This window comes from Vidua chalybeata, chromosome 2 (genome assembly GCF_026979565.1).
Source record: "Vidua chalybeata isolate OUT-0048 chromosome 2, bVidCha1 merged haplotype, whole genome shotgun sequence".
NCBI classification, from domain to species: Eukaryota; Metazoa; Chordata; class Aves; order Passeriformes; family Viduidae; genus Vidua; species Vidua chalybeata.
The window spans coordinates 94,753,216-94,770,218 of NC_071531.1; the positions used below are offsets into that span (position 1 = coordinate 94,753,216).

The window sequence follows — 17,003 nt, forward strand, 5'->3', positions numbered from 1 at the left end:
GCTAGAGGCAGATTTTTTTTTTTTCCATAGGGCTTAACTTTCATTGTGGTTGGTTTTTTTATTGGTTTTGTTTTGATAATTTTGTTTGTAACAGTTTGACAGAAAAATGTTCCTAGCTTCCAAAACTGAGTATGACATCACACTACAGAAAGAATTTAAAGCATTAAAAAAAAAATGAGACTGCATAATTTTCCAATAACAGATTTTATTTCTTGAGCTCAGGTACTTCACTTGTGAGAAAAAAAGTATTCATAAAAGGAAAATTTGTTGGGACTTTGTTTCAATTTTTCATCTTGACTGATAGCTCTAGTACAAGTAAAGCTGTCTTGAGCATCAGTGAAATAGTGGAAACATCTCACAAGTTTTTGTTATCTGCATTGACTGTCCATTATCATTTAGGATTCTGTGCATAAATATTGCAATGGAGGAATGTTTAGTCAAAGCCTAAGTCAGCAAGCTCCTCAGTGTCTGCGATCAAAAGCATCAACTTAAATAGGTCTGATTGGGCATTGCAGAAGAGGGCAGCCAGCTTCAGCTGAGCAAAAATCACAGAGCAAAGATGACAAAATTAATCAGTCATTCCTTTGGCAGTAAATAATAAGATATGCTGAGGATTGCAGATGAGAGAATTATCAGATTCCTTGGAGATGTGCCTGCTTAACACCTGATTTATCTGAGCTTGTGCAACCATCAAGATATGACCTTGATAGATAAAAAAGTGCTTTACAGCTACTCTAGTATTAAATCATATTTGATGTTGGATGTATGGGTACTATAATTATATTATATTTGCATTCATTAAGGAAGGAGTCTTGGAAATGAAAACTATGTCTATGATCTATGTGGTTTAGAGAAGTAAAACAAATGTCAAATTCTACCTTGAGGGCCTAAAAAGAGAAGTGTTAATTTTAGATGATAGTAGTGACTTCTTCCTGTAAGAAACATTCAGTGCTGAAATAATAATTGGGAAATAATATTTTCTCCAAAAATTTCTGTCATAATGAAGTTTTTTATTTAACTACAGTCTGTTAATCAGCTCCTGTATGCATGTTTGGATTTCCATTTTTCATAAAATATAATATGTATTCATATGTGTATGTGTGTGTGCATATGTATGCATATTAATATATATTCAGATTACTTGACAAGTAAAAAACATTACAATGAGAAATTACAACTTATTTCTATGCTTACATAAAACGGTGTGAAAAATTATAGCAGATTCCTATGGCTATATACTTAGCTGTCCCTTGAAACTGTTTGCATCTCAGTCATAGCAGCATTTACAGGGGATTGACTAGAAAATATTTCCTTTTGGATTAGTCTCCTCCATTTCTAAGATTTTAATATTAGGCATTAGATTTGTTTGTAATCTGTTAAAGTTACTTTCATACTCAGATTTAAAATACAAGCATAATTAGTTCAGCATTGTATGTGCTCTGCCTTTTTGTTTTAGTTAAATTCTTACTTGAATCAAAATATAGATTCATTTCTCTCTGTTGTGTAGCTGAAGCAATGCTACTTGCAGCAGTATAAAAGTGCAAGCTAAAATGGAATTTGAATTACCTGGAACTTTTAGTAGAGTTTTAATTTTATAATGTCAATAGCTTAAACAATTCTTAGTCTAAGTTTAGATGGAAATTCAATGAAAATAAGTAAATTGTAACTGAAAAGAAAGAAAGAAAAAAGATTGTGTAAATGATTGTGCACCCTACTTTTCTTCCCCAAATTTTACTATGATGGATTAGTGAAATATGCAGACATGGCCCAATTCACAGAGATTCTCGCCATGTGGTGAAAGAACTGCCTCTTCTAGTTAATCAACTTAACAGTTTACAGTCATTGGAGATCAGCTTAGAGGACACACTACTCTACCACCCTGCCAGTGAGATAGAATACTGGTCCACAAAGGTCAACCTAAAACAGTTCCTTTTTTAGGATTTGGCCCATCAGCCTTTAAAGATTGTGGTCCACAAACAATTTATACATAGAGGTAGTAGAAGAAAGGCTACATTTTCTAATCTACACTGAAGTAAATGAGAATGAACTGAGTGCCCACATTCTAAACATACATGTGTAAGCTGGTCAAATATATCTAGGGTATGTGCTCAAGAATATTTAGCCTGTTAAGCTGATTAGCGTGACAGATCCTAAATGCTTAGAATGAAAAAGAAAAGAAAAAAAAAATCTTTCACATTGTAATACGTTCAGGTTTTGAAATAAAGCCACAGATATATGTGCAATATAGCCACATGTGGCTTTTGAACTTGCATATGTGTTTGGATATCTAATTAGCAACCTTATTTCAAGGGCAGTTCTATCTGAAGCAGATTCTGCCTCCTTCTGGGACTTGTAGTTAGTGCTCTAAGTTTCATTAAATACTATGTTTACTTATCACTAGAAATACATTTTTATTAAACAAACACAATTAAAAAGCATCACGTTTGGCAATCTGGAATGTTGAAATCCGAAATCTTTTTTCATGACAGCAGACGAATTTTGATGGACCTTCAAAGAATGGCAGGAAGGATTTCTTCAGGCTGCTGAAGGACCAGATTATTTAGCAAGCCAAAGCTACCTTAGAAGCAAGGCTGTGTGTGTTCCTGCTATGAAACTGAGGGTTTGAAGTCCATGGGAACTCAAACAAGGGACTGTCTTCAGAATGGGGCATCTGGCTGTCCCAGAGACCATAAAGCAAGATTCAATTTTTTCAGGGTCCTTAATGTTAAAGAAATACCCCAAGATGAAATTTCAGAAACGCTAGCTGTAGAGCAACCCCATGGTGCTGAAAAGTCCAAAGTGGTTGATTTCCACAGCTCCTGAGTTCCATCTCATGAGCTGCTGGGCTCTCTGCCTTCTGCAGGCAGTGTTAGAGCAAGGTAGAGGGAAGAGTGTCCAGAGAAACTGGCAAGAAGCTATGTGCAAAATGCTGTTCTAGAAAGCTAAGCTACTGTTTTAGAAACTTACATGACATTTTCAAACAATAAGACATATGAAGAAATCAGAATGTCTCATGAACTGGAGATGCTCAATTTCATCATCTTTGTTCAGAAGTTTTGCTGTAAAATCGTGTCCTATTCTAGGAAGTCTGAATGCGCACCTAAAAGCTAGTCCTTCATTTACATTCTGCATTTCAGATTCTACACTTGGATGTATGAGATTGTTGATACTGATGACATTGCTAAAAATGTAAAGGTGTCTGTTGGTGAAAATACTACCATTTTTTGCAATAAATTCAAGACTCTGTCAAAGTTACTGCATAAGTCATATATATCTAAAAGGGTTATATTACTTTTTCTCAACTTCATAAAGTTCTCAGACTTCATTATTCTTTACCTTACAACTTTTCTGTACATATTGAAAATGTCTAGTGTATTTCCAGAATAGTTTCAACAACACTGGTTTCAGAACCAACCATAAGAAAACCTGTATTTTTTTTCAGTAACTGGTTCAAAAATGAAAGCAAGTTGAAGTCAACTGATAGTGCATCGTTACCTATCAGAGTTTTGCTAGGAGACCAACTAGATGCATAAAACCCAGTTATTTTCCTAGGTGTATCAGCAGTGAAAACATTACATATGTACTATGTAAGAGATTAAAGATCAAATTATGCTTTGTCTATGAAATATTGCTTTCTTATAGTATATCTTTATGAACAGCTTTTTTGTCAGTTTTGTTGAGCTTTATAGATCCTTTTGCTGGGTTTTTTCACATTTTCTTTTACTTCTAAACTAATCTAGACATCTGTTGGTTGCCAGTAACAGGATAAAAGGCAACAGGAACAAACTATTTTTTACTGTCATGGTGGTCAAACAATGGACAGGTTGTCCAGAGAAGTTATCTGGTATCCATCCTTGGAAATACTGAAAACCAAAAAGGAAGTGTTTATACAGAACTATGTGGCTCCCTTGAGTCTTCCCTCCTCAAGAGAACCAAAGAGTATCTACAGAATATCTGGATCAATTTAGTAGTAAAAGTAAATATAAAAGAAGATATATGTCTCTCTTGTACTGGGGAGACCAGAACTGGATGCAGAAATCCAGTGTGACCTCACCAAGGATAAGCAGAGGAGAAGGATTACCTTCCCCAACCTACTGGCAATATTTTGCCTATTGCAGCTCAGGATAACATTTCCCATTGCTGCAAGGACACACTGGCAGCTCATGTTCAATCTGGTGTCCCTCAACACCCCCAGCTCCATTTTTCAGAGCTGCTTTCCAGCTGTGTGACTCCCAGCAGGTACTGGAGCGTGGGCTTGTTCCTCCCCTGATGCAGGACTTAGCACTTCTTGTTGAACTTCATGAGTTTCCATTTCACCAGCCTGCTGAGGCCCCTCTGGCATGCCACTCACTCCTCCGTTTCTTATCATGTGCAAACTTGCTGAGGGAACTCTGTTCCTCATCATTAATGAAGATGTGAACAGATATAAAATGCTTCTAATATCAATTTGGTCATGTTCAGTATAACAGTTATTATTGCTGAAATTGAGTTTGTTGTAACTGCATAAGCCAAGACAATATTTTTGATTGTCTTTTTTTTTTTCCCTCAGTTAATGCACTATCCTAAAAATCATAGTCACATACACTGCTACAATTTCATAAAACATGTAGTTCTGGGGAAGTAAAGGGTGACCCTTATCTAAGATAATTCCCCAAACTGATATTTATTTAAGTAATGCCTTAAGTAAGAATACATTAGAGCAACTGAAGAACAAAAGCCCTTTTCTAAAAAGAAACTTTGTTTCTTCACCCCGTTCATTCACACAGTTTTAGTCTGTAAGTAAATACAAGATGACCATTAATTGTGAGCAGTTTTAAAAAATAGAATTGACTTTGTGGGCAGTAAAACACACATACTTGATGTTCAGTAGTGAGCATTTTAAGAATATGTATACAGTCATTAAATTAACCCATAACAATTCTTTCATGCGCCAAGTAAGTCCTAAATGGGATCATGCTGCCATGTGAAACAAGCATGTAAACATTTCTGCTTCAGTTGAAGCACCTAAAATAATACTTCTCCTGTTACAAAACTTCCTTTCAGTAAATGAACTAACTTCCACATTGATTCTGAAATCTCCAGTGTACTCTGAATGAGTTTATATCTGCCTAAAGGAGTCACAAAAATCTTTTTTTTTAAAGCACAGCAATTTAAGATTTTCATCTCTACCCTTATAATTGTAGTCCAACAGTGCCATCCACTGCTTCACCAAATAAACTTCCAAATATTTCATCCTCACAGGATTTTAGGGAAAATATTACGTGATAGTTTTGTTCTCTTAATATTTTATATGGTAATTGCAAGATACAGCTTTGTCTAAAGAAATTCTAGGAAAAAGCTTACATCAGGTACTAATTGAACGATCTGCAAAACAAAATCTTAGTAGTGAGAATAATTAAATCTAAAATACTAGATTTAATGTGGTCTTCTTTATAACACGTCTCACCCCACTCCCCCATTCGTAAATATGTTCTCATTATATAAATACCATGAATATATCTACCATTGTGGTGATCTTTTTTCTTAAAACCCACTGAAATGTAATGAAAGGCACCTTCAAGATGTCAATGGTAATGGAATTTGCTTAAGTGGAGTACTGAACACTGCTGTGTTGAATTTTACTGACCACTCAGTGTCTGAGCTTCTGCTATGACTAGTCATAGAAATGAGTTGCAATTGCATCCTATCAGTACTTGCAGTCTCTAAATATCTTCTGCCTGTTGTATGTTATTCCTAGCATGTTCATAGGAATTTTTATGGCAGCTTTACTATAAGTTGTAAGTACAGATTCATTAAAAAGTCCTTTTTTTTTTTGTAATTATTTCCTTAACTCTTGAATGTCAGAAGCTCTCTTTGGACTCTAATTCAAGTTTTTCACAGAGCTAAATAGGATATGAAAACTTTTCCCTCTAAACCTCTGTGTTGGGAAAATGATTTTCCTCTGAGATTTTTAGGTTATCCAGTATGACCGGGGTTTTAGCTGCTGTTATTGGTCTGAGCTAATAGATTTTACTGCAGAACTTGCTGGCTTTTTACCAGCAGTTAACATAACTACCTCTTTCTTCATCTGAAAGTATATGACCCCAGAATGTTCTTGAAGCCATAAAATTGGTCTGCAAAACCATTCCTAAGATCTAAAAATTGTAACTATTGTCATTCTTGGAATTCTAGCTGCATTTTTCTCCCTTCCACAGCTAAATTTTCATGTTCAAAGAATACACAATATCTGTCTGTTCTGCCAAGTGAAGTAGATTATTTACCAAACCCAGTAAATTGCTATGATGAGAAATGTTTTCAAACTCATGTGAACATTGTATTTGTTCTATTTATTCATTTCTATATCTATTTGACAAAGAAATATAAATTCTTGACCCATGAATATTCAGTGAATCTCATAGAAACATTCCAGAAGAACATTCTGTCAGTGAAAGTCTAATAATAGTCCTTCAGAGTCCTTCAGAATGTAAGTTTTGGGACTCAGGTTTTAATATGCGCTTTTCTAATTTCCTATTTTCTGTGCTTTAAAACGCTGTATTAAGGAGTTAGTAACAGTACTTTAAAAATCTCCTTTGGCAATAGTTAAAACCACAAAATACTCCTTTCCTAAATTTTCTTCACTCTTCTTATTCTTAATATCTTCACTGCAGGATTCCATTCTCCACTCTGTATGTAAGTGGGAATATATAGCATTAGTGTTTTCTGAAGACCTGGCAAGGACAGCATGTCAAGCACATGGCTGGAATGGAGGGGCATTATTTCAGCAGTGCTGCAACCTTTGCATAAGGATAACTAGGAGGTCATACTGTAGATCTAAAAAGACTTTAGACAAAAGACTTTTTTGTCCCACTCTTTCTGGTGGTCAGTGAGAGACATGACAGGCTTTTAGGTATTGGGCTCAGGTTTTTGTGAACCTCTGGGCTACTTGCAAGGCTTAAATCAACAGAAGAAAAGCATAGGAATCTCTTCAGTGTAGGTGATTCCTTATCTTTCCCAAAGAAAAAGAAACTGGTATGTATAGATTTTGAAAATAAGGGAATTAATTTTCAGAGACAGCATATATTTTAAGATGTCCAAGTACTTTTACTTATCTTTTATATTGCATTACTTAACATTTATCACATAAAATCTATTTCTATTATGTCACGTGAAAATTCTTGTAGACATTTTATGTATAGAGTAAGATTTGTACACAAGAATATTTAGGTATATATGCAATGGTATTCCATATCCTTACAAGTAGAGTGAATTCTTCAATACCACTTATTTTGTGTGTTTCATTATTTTATAATGTTAATTTAGAAATACATACAAAAAGTACCACTGTAATGAGATAAACTGGATTTTTTGTGAGTTTCAGTGTGGTGCAAGTTACAGGCAGAAATGAGAATGCATCTTGTGAAAGAAAACCAAATGCATTTTATGGAAAAAGTTCCGAAAAACAGTACTAACCAGCACGATAAGGAAATCCCCTTGTTAAGAATTCTGTCAGTCAGCATATTATGCATGTTTCCATTTGTTTAAATTTCTTTTTCATATCATGTGCATTCTATAATGACATGATGTTTTTCTTATCCTTACAGTGTCCCTAAAGAGTACATCTTCTGGAGTGTTTGCATAACACCCTGAACATTATCTACAATAGATACACTTTCACAGCTGAAAGAACTATGCATAATACTCAAAAAGTATTGGTGTCCCTTTTGCCAAATAGCACAAATCATTCAATCCTATGCCCTTAAAAAGCTGATCACATTGTCTAAATATCATCTCAGCTCTCATCTAAATGGAAAATAATGATGCTAGTGCTTGCAAATTTAACATAAGCATAGAAATTTTGCAAATATCCCTGCAGTTGCATGCAAGATTTGTGCTCTCTTGTAATATTTGTGAAGCAGAATGAAAGATGTCACAGACCCCATGTGGCAGCTTAATGGAAAGTGAAATAAAATACTGCTCTCCTTTTTTCTTTACTGCTGACTGCTGCTTAGATTTTTGTGGGCTAGCTCTTCTTAATACACACTCAGGCCTTCTACCTGGGACAGTGATTACCATTCACCCATTTCAATTATCTCATTGAGCTGTTTTAATAATAGACCACTACTCTTTCCTTCTTCATCTGCTGGTCTGCATGAAACAAAGATGTTCTATAACTGCAGCTATTTTTGGTTAAAAAAAATTAAAAGTAATAATTAAAAAAAAAGTATAGAGTGAAATTCTGTTTCAAATCAAGAAAATTTCAAAGCTTTTATTTTAATTTCATAAATAATTGCTATTTAAATAGATAACTTTGATAGATAACTGCTATTGCTAGATTATTTCCAGCTTGGAGGAGTTTATGTATTTACAGCAGCCTGGCCCAAACAGAAGGGCTGTCTGCTGCTACTAGAGTGTAGTCCCTTAGCAGCTCTAAGATTTAAACACAAATATCGCAGTGTTAGAGCCACAATGAAGCCTCACAAATGTGCATATCCTGTGGGTGCTGTCCTTTGTCTGGTGTTGCTATAGGCATTGATTGATGCTGAAATAGAAGTAATTCTTCCCACCAGTTACTTTAGCTGCTGAGTGAAAATATGTAAACCAGTTCTGAAGATGTGGTGGTCTACATGAAGAAAAAATTGCATTTGGACACAGTGAAGCAGAGAGAATCTAGAAAGTAAATCTAGATGTTCTAATGACATTTTTATATTGACAAATTTATTATTTATTTCTAACATTGATAATCCTTTAAAGAAACATTATGTTATGTGACATTATGTCGTGTTTAGGAAATTTTGTCTGTGTAAAGACTGCATTAGATGTTTTTTTTGTATGCCTCAGAAGAGAAGAGTTTCACTTGAAAAGATTACCATTCCAGAAAGATAAAGTAATTTCAGATATGTTGGCAGATGGATCTCTCAAAGCCCTAATCATGAGCTGTGGAAGCTTTCTTCTGTAAATAAGTAGTCTTGATAGAAATTGTAATGGCTGCGTAACTGCTGGAATTATGATAGCTACTATAAAAAATTTTAAACTTACTTCCTACACATTCATTGCCTACACTAGAGATTTTTTTTTTTTATGTTCGATTATGTCTCTGTACAGTGGCTGTTTCCAAAGAGCCAATCTTTTTTGGATCTGAGAGCAAAACCTTAAGTGATGAGGGGCAAAATTGCCTTCTAGAAAAGACATAATCAGTCATGACCACAGAAAGGGAGTATTAAAAACTTGCGGATATGTAGTATGCATTTTCCTTTTAAAAATATTCAGGTTTGGACCAGCCACACAGTTTGGAGACTCTAATTTTTAAATATTAAGTAAGGGTTACAAATGTTGGGGTAGCATACCCTGGTTGGGAGGTAAGATCACATTTCATAGAATAATAGAGTGGCTTGAGTAGAAGGGGATCTTAAAGATAATGTAGTTCCAATTCCCTGTCACAAAGAGGGTTGCCACTTTCTTTTCATAGAATTTCATGAAATGCCATGCCATTTTTTCCATGTCACTGCATTATCAAGTGTTTGTATTTTCAAAGAGCATTTCATTTCTTTCCAAGGCTTTATCATTAGTTAGCCTTTTCAATTAGATTTTTTTTTTTTTTTTTTTTTTTTTTTTTTTTTTTTTTGGTTTTGTGAACAGGAAGCAAAATTAATGGCAGCATATGTGGGTGCAGTTCCTCAGTATGGAGTGTGCCAGTTTAGAAATCTGACAACATTGATCCTGGCTTGAAGGTCTGCAAGTAGATAGTCAGAACATGTCTTCTCCTGGGGAATGTTGCTTAGGAACTAATCTAAAACTTTTCAGATATAATTTAAGCCTCAACATTAGGATGTGACATAGGCATGTTTTTCACTTTTATGTCATCTTAAAAAGGTTTTATCAGATGCTATGTCAAAAGCATAGAATACCTTGTTTAGCAAATTTTTGTCATCGTTTCATTATCATGTCATACATATTGAAATTCAATCACCTTTTCTTTCTTGCCTTATTAATTACATTTTTCTATTCAAATAGTTTGGTTTCCCTCTTCAGGAGCCTGTCTTAAGGAAGATTTGCTTAAATATGAATATCTTGAATTAAGAATAAATGAAATTCCTTTTTACTGTCAAAACCAAATTGTGAAAACACATTGCATGGCTTTGAAAATCAGTACAGTCTATTAGCAGACCTGTCAATATAAAAAGTGCATTCCATTTCCACCTCTTGCTCTAATAACCTTTTCTATGTTACTCAGAAGCAGTTCACATAATCAGAGTATATTGTCAGCTTACTGGAGTTGGGGAAGCATGAAATGAAAATCGCGTTAATATTGATCCAATTCTCTTACTCACAAGTGTCCTTGATGTCCTTTCCACTGAGCAATAACTGTTGGTGTGATGTAGATATTTTCCTCTCAGCTATTACTGTACTTTTTTTTTTAATGGCTAGAAATGCACCTAGGAAAATTTTATTGCTCTTAATTATTTTTCTTGTATCATCTTTGCTTGAAATTATTTGCAGAAGAATTTGGTTTCTTTCTGCAATTTATCAAGCTACAGTATACACCAAAATGCTGCCCTTCAAACTTCCAGGGATTTGTAAAGGTTGTCAGTCATGAAATATAAATCCATTCCTCTGTGTACAAGTTACAGTGGCAAACTACATCTTAATCCAAATATAAACATTTGACTGTTGTTAGTTCCTGTCAGAGGGACTCCCTCTGGTTCCAGAATGGGGACTGCCTTTCAGGAGCTTGAAATGCATTGGAACACTTGCTGGACTGGGAATATCTGACTCCCGCTGGCTGTTTACAGTCAGTGCTGAATCAGTGCAGGATCCCTCTCATGCACTCAAAAATCCTGAAATCTCAAATAGATATAATAACAGTCTAGGCAACTGCTAAAAATAAATTTCATGAGCACTCTGAATCTCAATTTTTGTGTCTGGGAAAAAAAAAAAAAAAAAAGAGTGTCCAACATGGCAACATGGTACTTTAACCTTTATTTTTATGAGGGACCATTTCTATTAATATAAAACACTTTGACTACAAGTATTTATTTTTTAAAAAGCCCTCAGCCTCATCTGAGAAACATGTTTGTTTTGGCCTTGCCTGTATTCTCAATCTCTTCATTGGCTTAGTCTGTGTCAGTCTTGTTTTACAGTGCAAAACATCTGATAATATGAAAAGGAAAACATATAAAGCAGTTAAGTATTTATTTACAAGTTACTTATATGAAGAAGATCATTTGGTCAGATGTTAGGTATAAAAATTAGAGAAAAATTGATAGAATGTCTATGATTAAATTTCCAGCTATTTCTCCATTATAGAAAACAAAAATGTGATTTGGTTTAACTTTTGGTGGAAGTAATTTCCAATACAAAAATACACAATTTTAAATTTCTATGCAATTTTTATAGTTTTTTTTCCTCATTTCTTCAAAGATCCCTAATAATGAAAATGTGATTTAGATTTCTCTGGTTTTTATTAAATCTATTAAAACCAGCCTTCCTTTATCAACAGTCACTTCTCTGATTCTCTGGGGAAACTCAATTATATGCCAGTCAAAGCTGCCCATTCCAGAAACACATTGCAATTTAAATAACAACCCCAGCAGGCACAGGTGGGGACAGCTTATTGGGGTTGGCTGTGATGTGCCAGCATTGGGCTGCTGCACAAAGCCAAAAGTTCAGTCCCTTGAGCTGACCTAGGGATAGGCAGGGCACGTTTCCCATGGAGCGAGCACAGCCCAAGGAAAGCTGGCTCCGTAGTCCTGCAGGAAGATACTAGGCTGAGATAGAGTAGGCAACATATCGAGGATTTAATCTTGCTGGGTTTTGTAGAGGTCAGTTTACAGACTCCCAGGCAGCTGCTCTGCATAACTGTGACTGCTGCGAGGGTACCGGTGCCTAATCAAGTTACTGAAGATTAGCAATGAAAGCTTTATGTATGTTAGAATACATAAAGCAGGAAGATAGATTATCTAGCAAATCTTTTTTTCTAAGTATTTTCAACTATTATTAGTTGAATGAACAAAAAATTCAGATAATAGCGGTACATTTTATTTTTCTCCATAAATAAGCTTGGTTCTTCTTGTAGAAGTTTGTGCAATAAAGAAAAAAATCTCTCTAAAAAAATGCTTTGTTCTTTCAAACTCTGTTGATAAATTATATTTCAACTGTGATACAATTTCATGGTTCACATCATGAACTGTCAGGTAGCCTCCTGTGAGGAACTAATACTGAATTCCTTTATTTAACAAATTAGTGGAAACTACCTTCTGTGATGAAAATTCAGCAAGAAAATCAGTGTTCTACAGAGCAGTACATACTGTAAGATCTGTAAGGAGTAAAAAGCAAGTTTACCCTTAAAACTTTCTGAGGAGAGCTAAGCTTCACAGAAACTCTACTTTAGTCACTATAAAAAAGAGTTTTAATTAAATGCAGAATTTTACTGTAAAGAGAACAGACTTTACTTATGTCAAATGCTCCTTTAGAAGCCACATAAAACTGTAAAAGACAGTATATGAAAAAGGTTTCTTATAGAAAAGAAGAACACCATCCCATGAAGCAGATTTCCAGATGTTTGGAAACATTAGAATTTCCTGTCAGTATATTTAGGTAACATTAAAATGAGGTTAACTTTCCATTCTGCCATCTCTCTTCAAAGATCAAAGAGCATTCACTACATAAATTGCCTTATCGGTAATTCGTTGAAGTAAACTATGGAAACAACTTTATAAGAAGCAGTAGTCTCCTTTTGTTGACTACAGTATTACCAAGCAAACTTTTCTTAGAAATAACCATATTTTAAACTTCCTTTTTTACTAAATGCAGAAAGAAAAAAACACAAAACACTACATTTGGATATATAGTAAATAAATAGAAGAGAGAGCTAGAAACTCCCTTGCTGTGTTCAACTAATCAGAGTAATTAGTTTAATTTTTTAAGAAATAAGTACATAAACATAAAATAAATCAATAATATACTGTGTTTGGACTGTTAATTTTAAAATTTTATTTAGGGACATGTTTTGTGAATCTGGACCCTTACAGTGTCTTTGAAATGTAGATTGAATCCCTAGAACCTATTGTGACCTACAGAACCCAATAGGGAATTCATTGATTTAGTTGAAAATAAAGACTCAAAAATTCAGATAACATAAAACACCCACACAGCCCACCCCTATTGCATGAAGTATTGCCTATATTAAATACTTCTAGTGGCTGTAGCTGAAAATTAACATTAGATTGTCCTGTACTTATTAGAGAAATTTTTAGGTTTTGAGGGGTTGTGGTAATGGTTTTTGTGGTTCTTTTTTTGGGGGGGAGTTTTTTGGTGGTTTTTGTTTGGGTGTTTTTTTGTTTCATTTTTTTTGTTTGTTTGATTGTTTTGGTTGTGGTTTTGTTTTTTGTTTGGTTGGTTTTGTTTGGTTGGTTCTTTTTGACTGTTTAATAGTTTCTGTTTAAGGAAAAGTCATGCTAGACTAGAAGAGAGATGATTACATTCTTGTCAATACTGAACAAGTTTACTGTGTAGCTCATACAATCTTTCAGGCATATAAAAAACACGTCTTCCCATAAATATTGAGGTTTTGTAAAATAATGTTGGTTGGTTTCTTTAATTTCTTTTAAAGGTGAGCTGTTTTCAGTTATCCTGAAATTACTGCAGAAAGACAGTTTGTAACATGCACATTTACAAAAATAATCAAGTGTAATGAAAGAAGAATTTTTAACAGCTTATCTAGTCCTGTGCATATATTCTTTTGAAATATGTTTAAGACAGAGCCTTTAAGTTTCAAGAAAGTAAGTCACCAAATTCAGCTGGACTTCAGTGCAATCTGAGTGACTTATTGCCTTCAAAATCTTTGCAAAATGTAGTTTTAAGAAATACTTAGCTGCTTGCTTCAAGGCTCGTTTCCAAATCCCAGTCTATCCCTTAAGTCTATCCCTCAAAATATCCCTTAAGAAGGAACTTAATAAGGACAAGAGCTGATAGCATCTGCCAGTTCTAGTTCTGTGCCCTCCAGTGTCACAACATTGCTTTCTTGAAATGACATCTAGTTTTGTTTTATGTTTTCATGTTTTAATGGATTTGGAACATATTCTAATTAGACTTAATACAATTTCATTTTGTGTCTTTAAAACACAGGATCCTTGTGTGCTAAAAATTTTGAAATGAAATGTCTGGCCATAGATTTAATTTCATAGTAATTTTGCTGAAGCTTTGAAAAAAAAAGAGTTTTGATTTTTTTTCCAGCACACTGAAATATCAAATATTTATTTATTCATTTCTTCTTTTTATATCACTGCTAACAATAATAGACATAGATTTATGTCATATAATTTTTTATTCAGTTTGTTGTCTGGTTTTAAAGAGACAAGTTGTTTTTCTTCTTACTCTTATTCGGACAGTTTGTCTTGTTTTAAAACCTTTTTGAAGTTGTCTTGAAATATAAAAAAAGAACATCTGTGACAGATCTGTTTTGAACATATTTCACATTTCAGGATCCAAGGAGATCTGGTGGTCTGTGGTATTAGCTTGTTAATTTCTTGATGAATGGGTAGAAAGGCCACGAAGTGCACTCAGTACAGCACGTCTTCCGAAGATAGATGATCTCAAATAAATTCTATTCCCAATCAGTTTTTGATTTGTTAGGTGTTAAACCATTTCTTTGTAAGGACAGTGTTTACAAGCCTTGTAATGAGACAGCCCTGTGAGACCTTACTCTTCTTGCTGTAATTTTGATAAATGGAACTCTAATTCATAAAGGATATAGTGATTGAAGGGCAACTCCAGGTCCTGTACACTTTCATTTAGATAGATGTTTGGTACAGTACAGCAAAACTAAGGTGCACTCAACAGAGTGATAAATTTTAACAACAGCCAAACCAGAGGGTTTTTTTTCCATCAGGACAAAGAAGGACTATCTATTATATTTCATAGGAAAAAAATGTATTTTTAATGTTATAAACCAGAATGGATTTTATATATATTTGTCTTGTTGCTAAGCTCCAAATTTGCCAAACTAATTTAATGCCTTCTACTCTACCATGTTTCTTACACCTGTGTCTGGCAGTATTTCTGTAATCTGGTACAATCATCACAAGGGATTTAAAATATCCTAAATTTCAAGTTCATTGAATGTAGTTTAAATGTTAGTAATGATTTGGAGCTTGTGATTTTTTTTCCTAGTAATTTAAGAAATATGTTTTAATGCATAATTAATTTGATAGAATTGTCATAAATCAATTACTGCAGAAATTATTGGCTCTTACTCCAGATTAGTGCTTTTCAATTAGTTAATTTGAAGATTATCTCATTTTGTAAAGCTCAGAAACTTACATAAACCTGATTAGAGCTACCAAAAAGGAAGGGAATGGTGTTTTGGTGCTTTCTTCCTCCACCATGTTAGTTCATCTCAGGCCCAGTCTCCTCTGGTGTCACAACAGGTATTGTTATTTGTGCCAAATGATGCTCAACTCCCTTGCTGTAAACAGAAGTATATCAAGATCCTGACCTACTGATTTAATATACAGAACAATTCTGATGTAATGCAACTGAAAATCTGTTACAGCACATTACTTTTTTGTGTTTTTTTTTCCTATTCTTGCTTCTTTTTATGACTAAGGAAGAAAAAATAAATACAAACCAACCAAACAAAAAAATCCAAAACTTGTACTAATCCTGAAAACTTTTCCAACAATTAGTTAATTGAACCAGTTTTAGTTATAAATAATTATAGTTAGTTGAATTAAGTAAAAACCTATGCAAGTGAGGTAATGATCACAGCCTTATAAGCGAACACAGCAAAACACAGCATATTTAAAATACAGCGCCTTAATCGCTATCAGAATGGTCCTAATGGAGACAACAGCAAACAAGTCCCTAATTTTGAGCTTGGTGAAAAAAAATAGGGTTTTGCTTACTTGTTTCTCTTCACCTTTTCAGAGTTTCAGAATATAGTTTCAGAAACAGCAATTGAGATTATAGCAATAGTATCCAAGAGGTTGATGTTAGGCCATGTAAAACATGAGTTATCTCAGCCTGAGATGAAGTGGCATGTTAGCAGTGATCTTCAAACAGAGTAAAAACACCCTCAGAAAGATATGCCTCCAGTATTTTTATTTATGTGGTGTGAGTCTCCTGTGCACAAACTAATTAAAAGGCTCTAATTAATTATAAGAGTAGGAGGTAAAATCATAACATCTTCCCAACTGCTGGCAATAACAAAACTGCCTGATACATCAATTCCATTCCATGTATGTATCTTCACTAACCTGTCTGCTTACTGTATTCCTCTTAGTTGCCCTGTATTAATAGGGGGGCATGAGTCTTAATGGATTTTACCTCAGCAATTTACATCTGCCATGATAGTTTTCATCCTGTTTAAGTTCAGGCATTGTGGAAGACAAACAGAACCCACATGTGCATAGTTATCCTTATTTTCACACTCATTCTGTAGCTTAGTAGGAAACAAATTTCCAAATTATCCTACAAAAAAAGAGAGATAGTTTAGAGGGTTTATTTCTTGATTGACAGCAGTGGAGATGCCCAGGTCTTTATGGTCCAAGGTGAAGATGCAGGGTTTTCTGTTTAAGAAAAAAAATAGAAATCTTTCTTGCTTGAGGCTACTATGAGTCCATAGTGCTGAAAATAAAACTTATGACCTCTTCCCAGCTAAGAAAGAAATGCTATGAGGAGGTCACAACAGCAGCATAAAGGTATTTATGATATAAAACCTAATTATCATTCTGTGATTTGACCACACTAGGATTTATTTTTTACATAGTAAGAATAAAATCAGGCAAGTTCCAGTAAGATATTCCCAAAATGCAATAAGTTAAATCTCCTGCCATAAGGAACCATCAGGCTAAATAGAAAAATCCAACTGTAGTCAAGAGAAATGAATATTATCAATGAAAACCTTTAGGTGATTGGCACATATCCATGTACCGCCATTTTTATTGTGTTGCTTAAAAACACATGCACAGATGTGCACCAAAGTTCCCTCACTGTGCTTGTCTTTTTTTCAGTCTTTTCTGAATCTC

At 34.2% G+C, this 17,003-nt stretch overlaps 1 protein-coding gene across 2 annotated transcripts in view; it reads left to right on the top strand.

The window, feature by feature from the left end:
* The window catches only part of NBEA (neurobeachin), a 454,830-nt gene that overhangs the window by 272,686 nt on the left and 165,141 nt on the right, over positions 1 to 17,003 (top strand). The gene's annotated exons all lie outside the window — the stretch shown is intronic.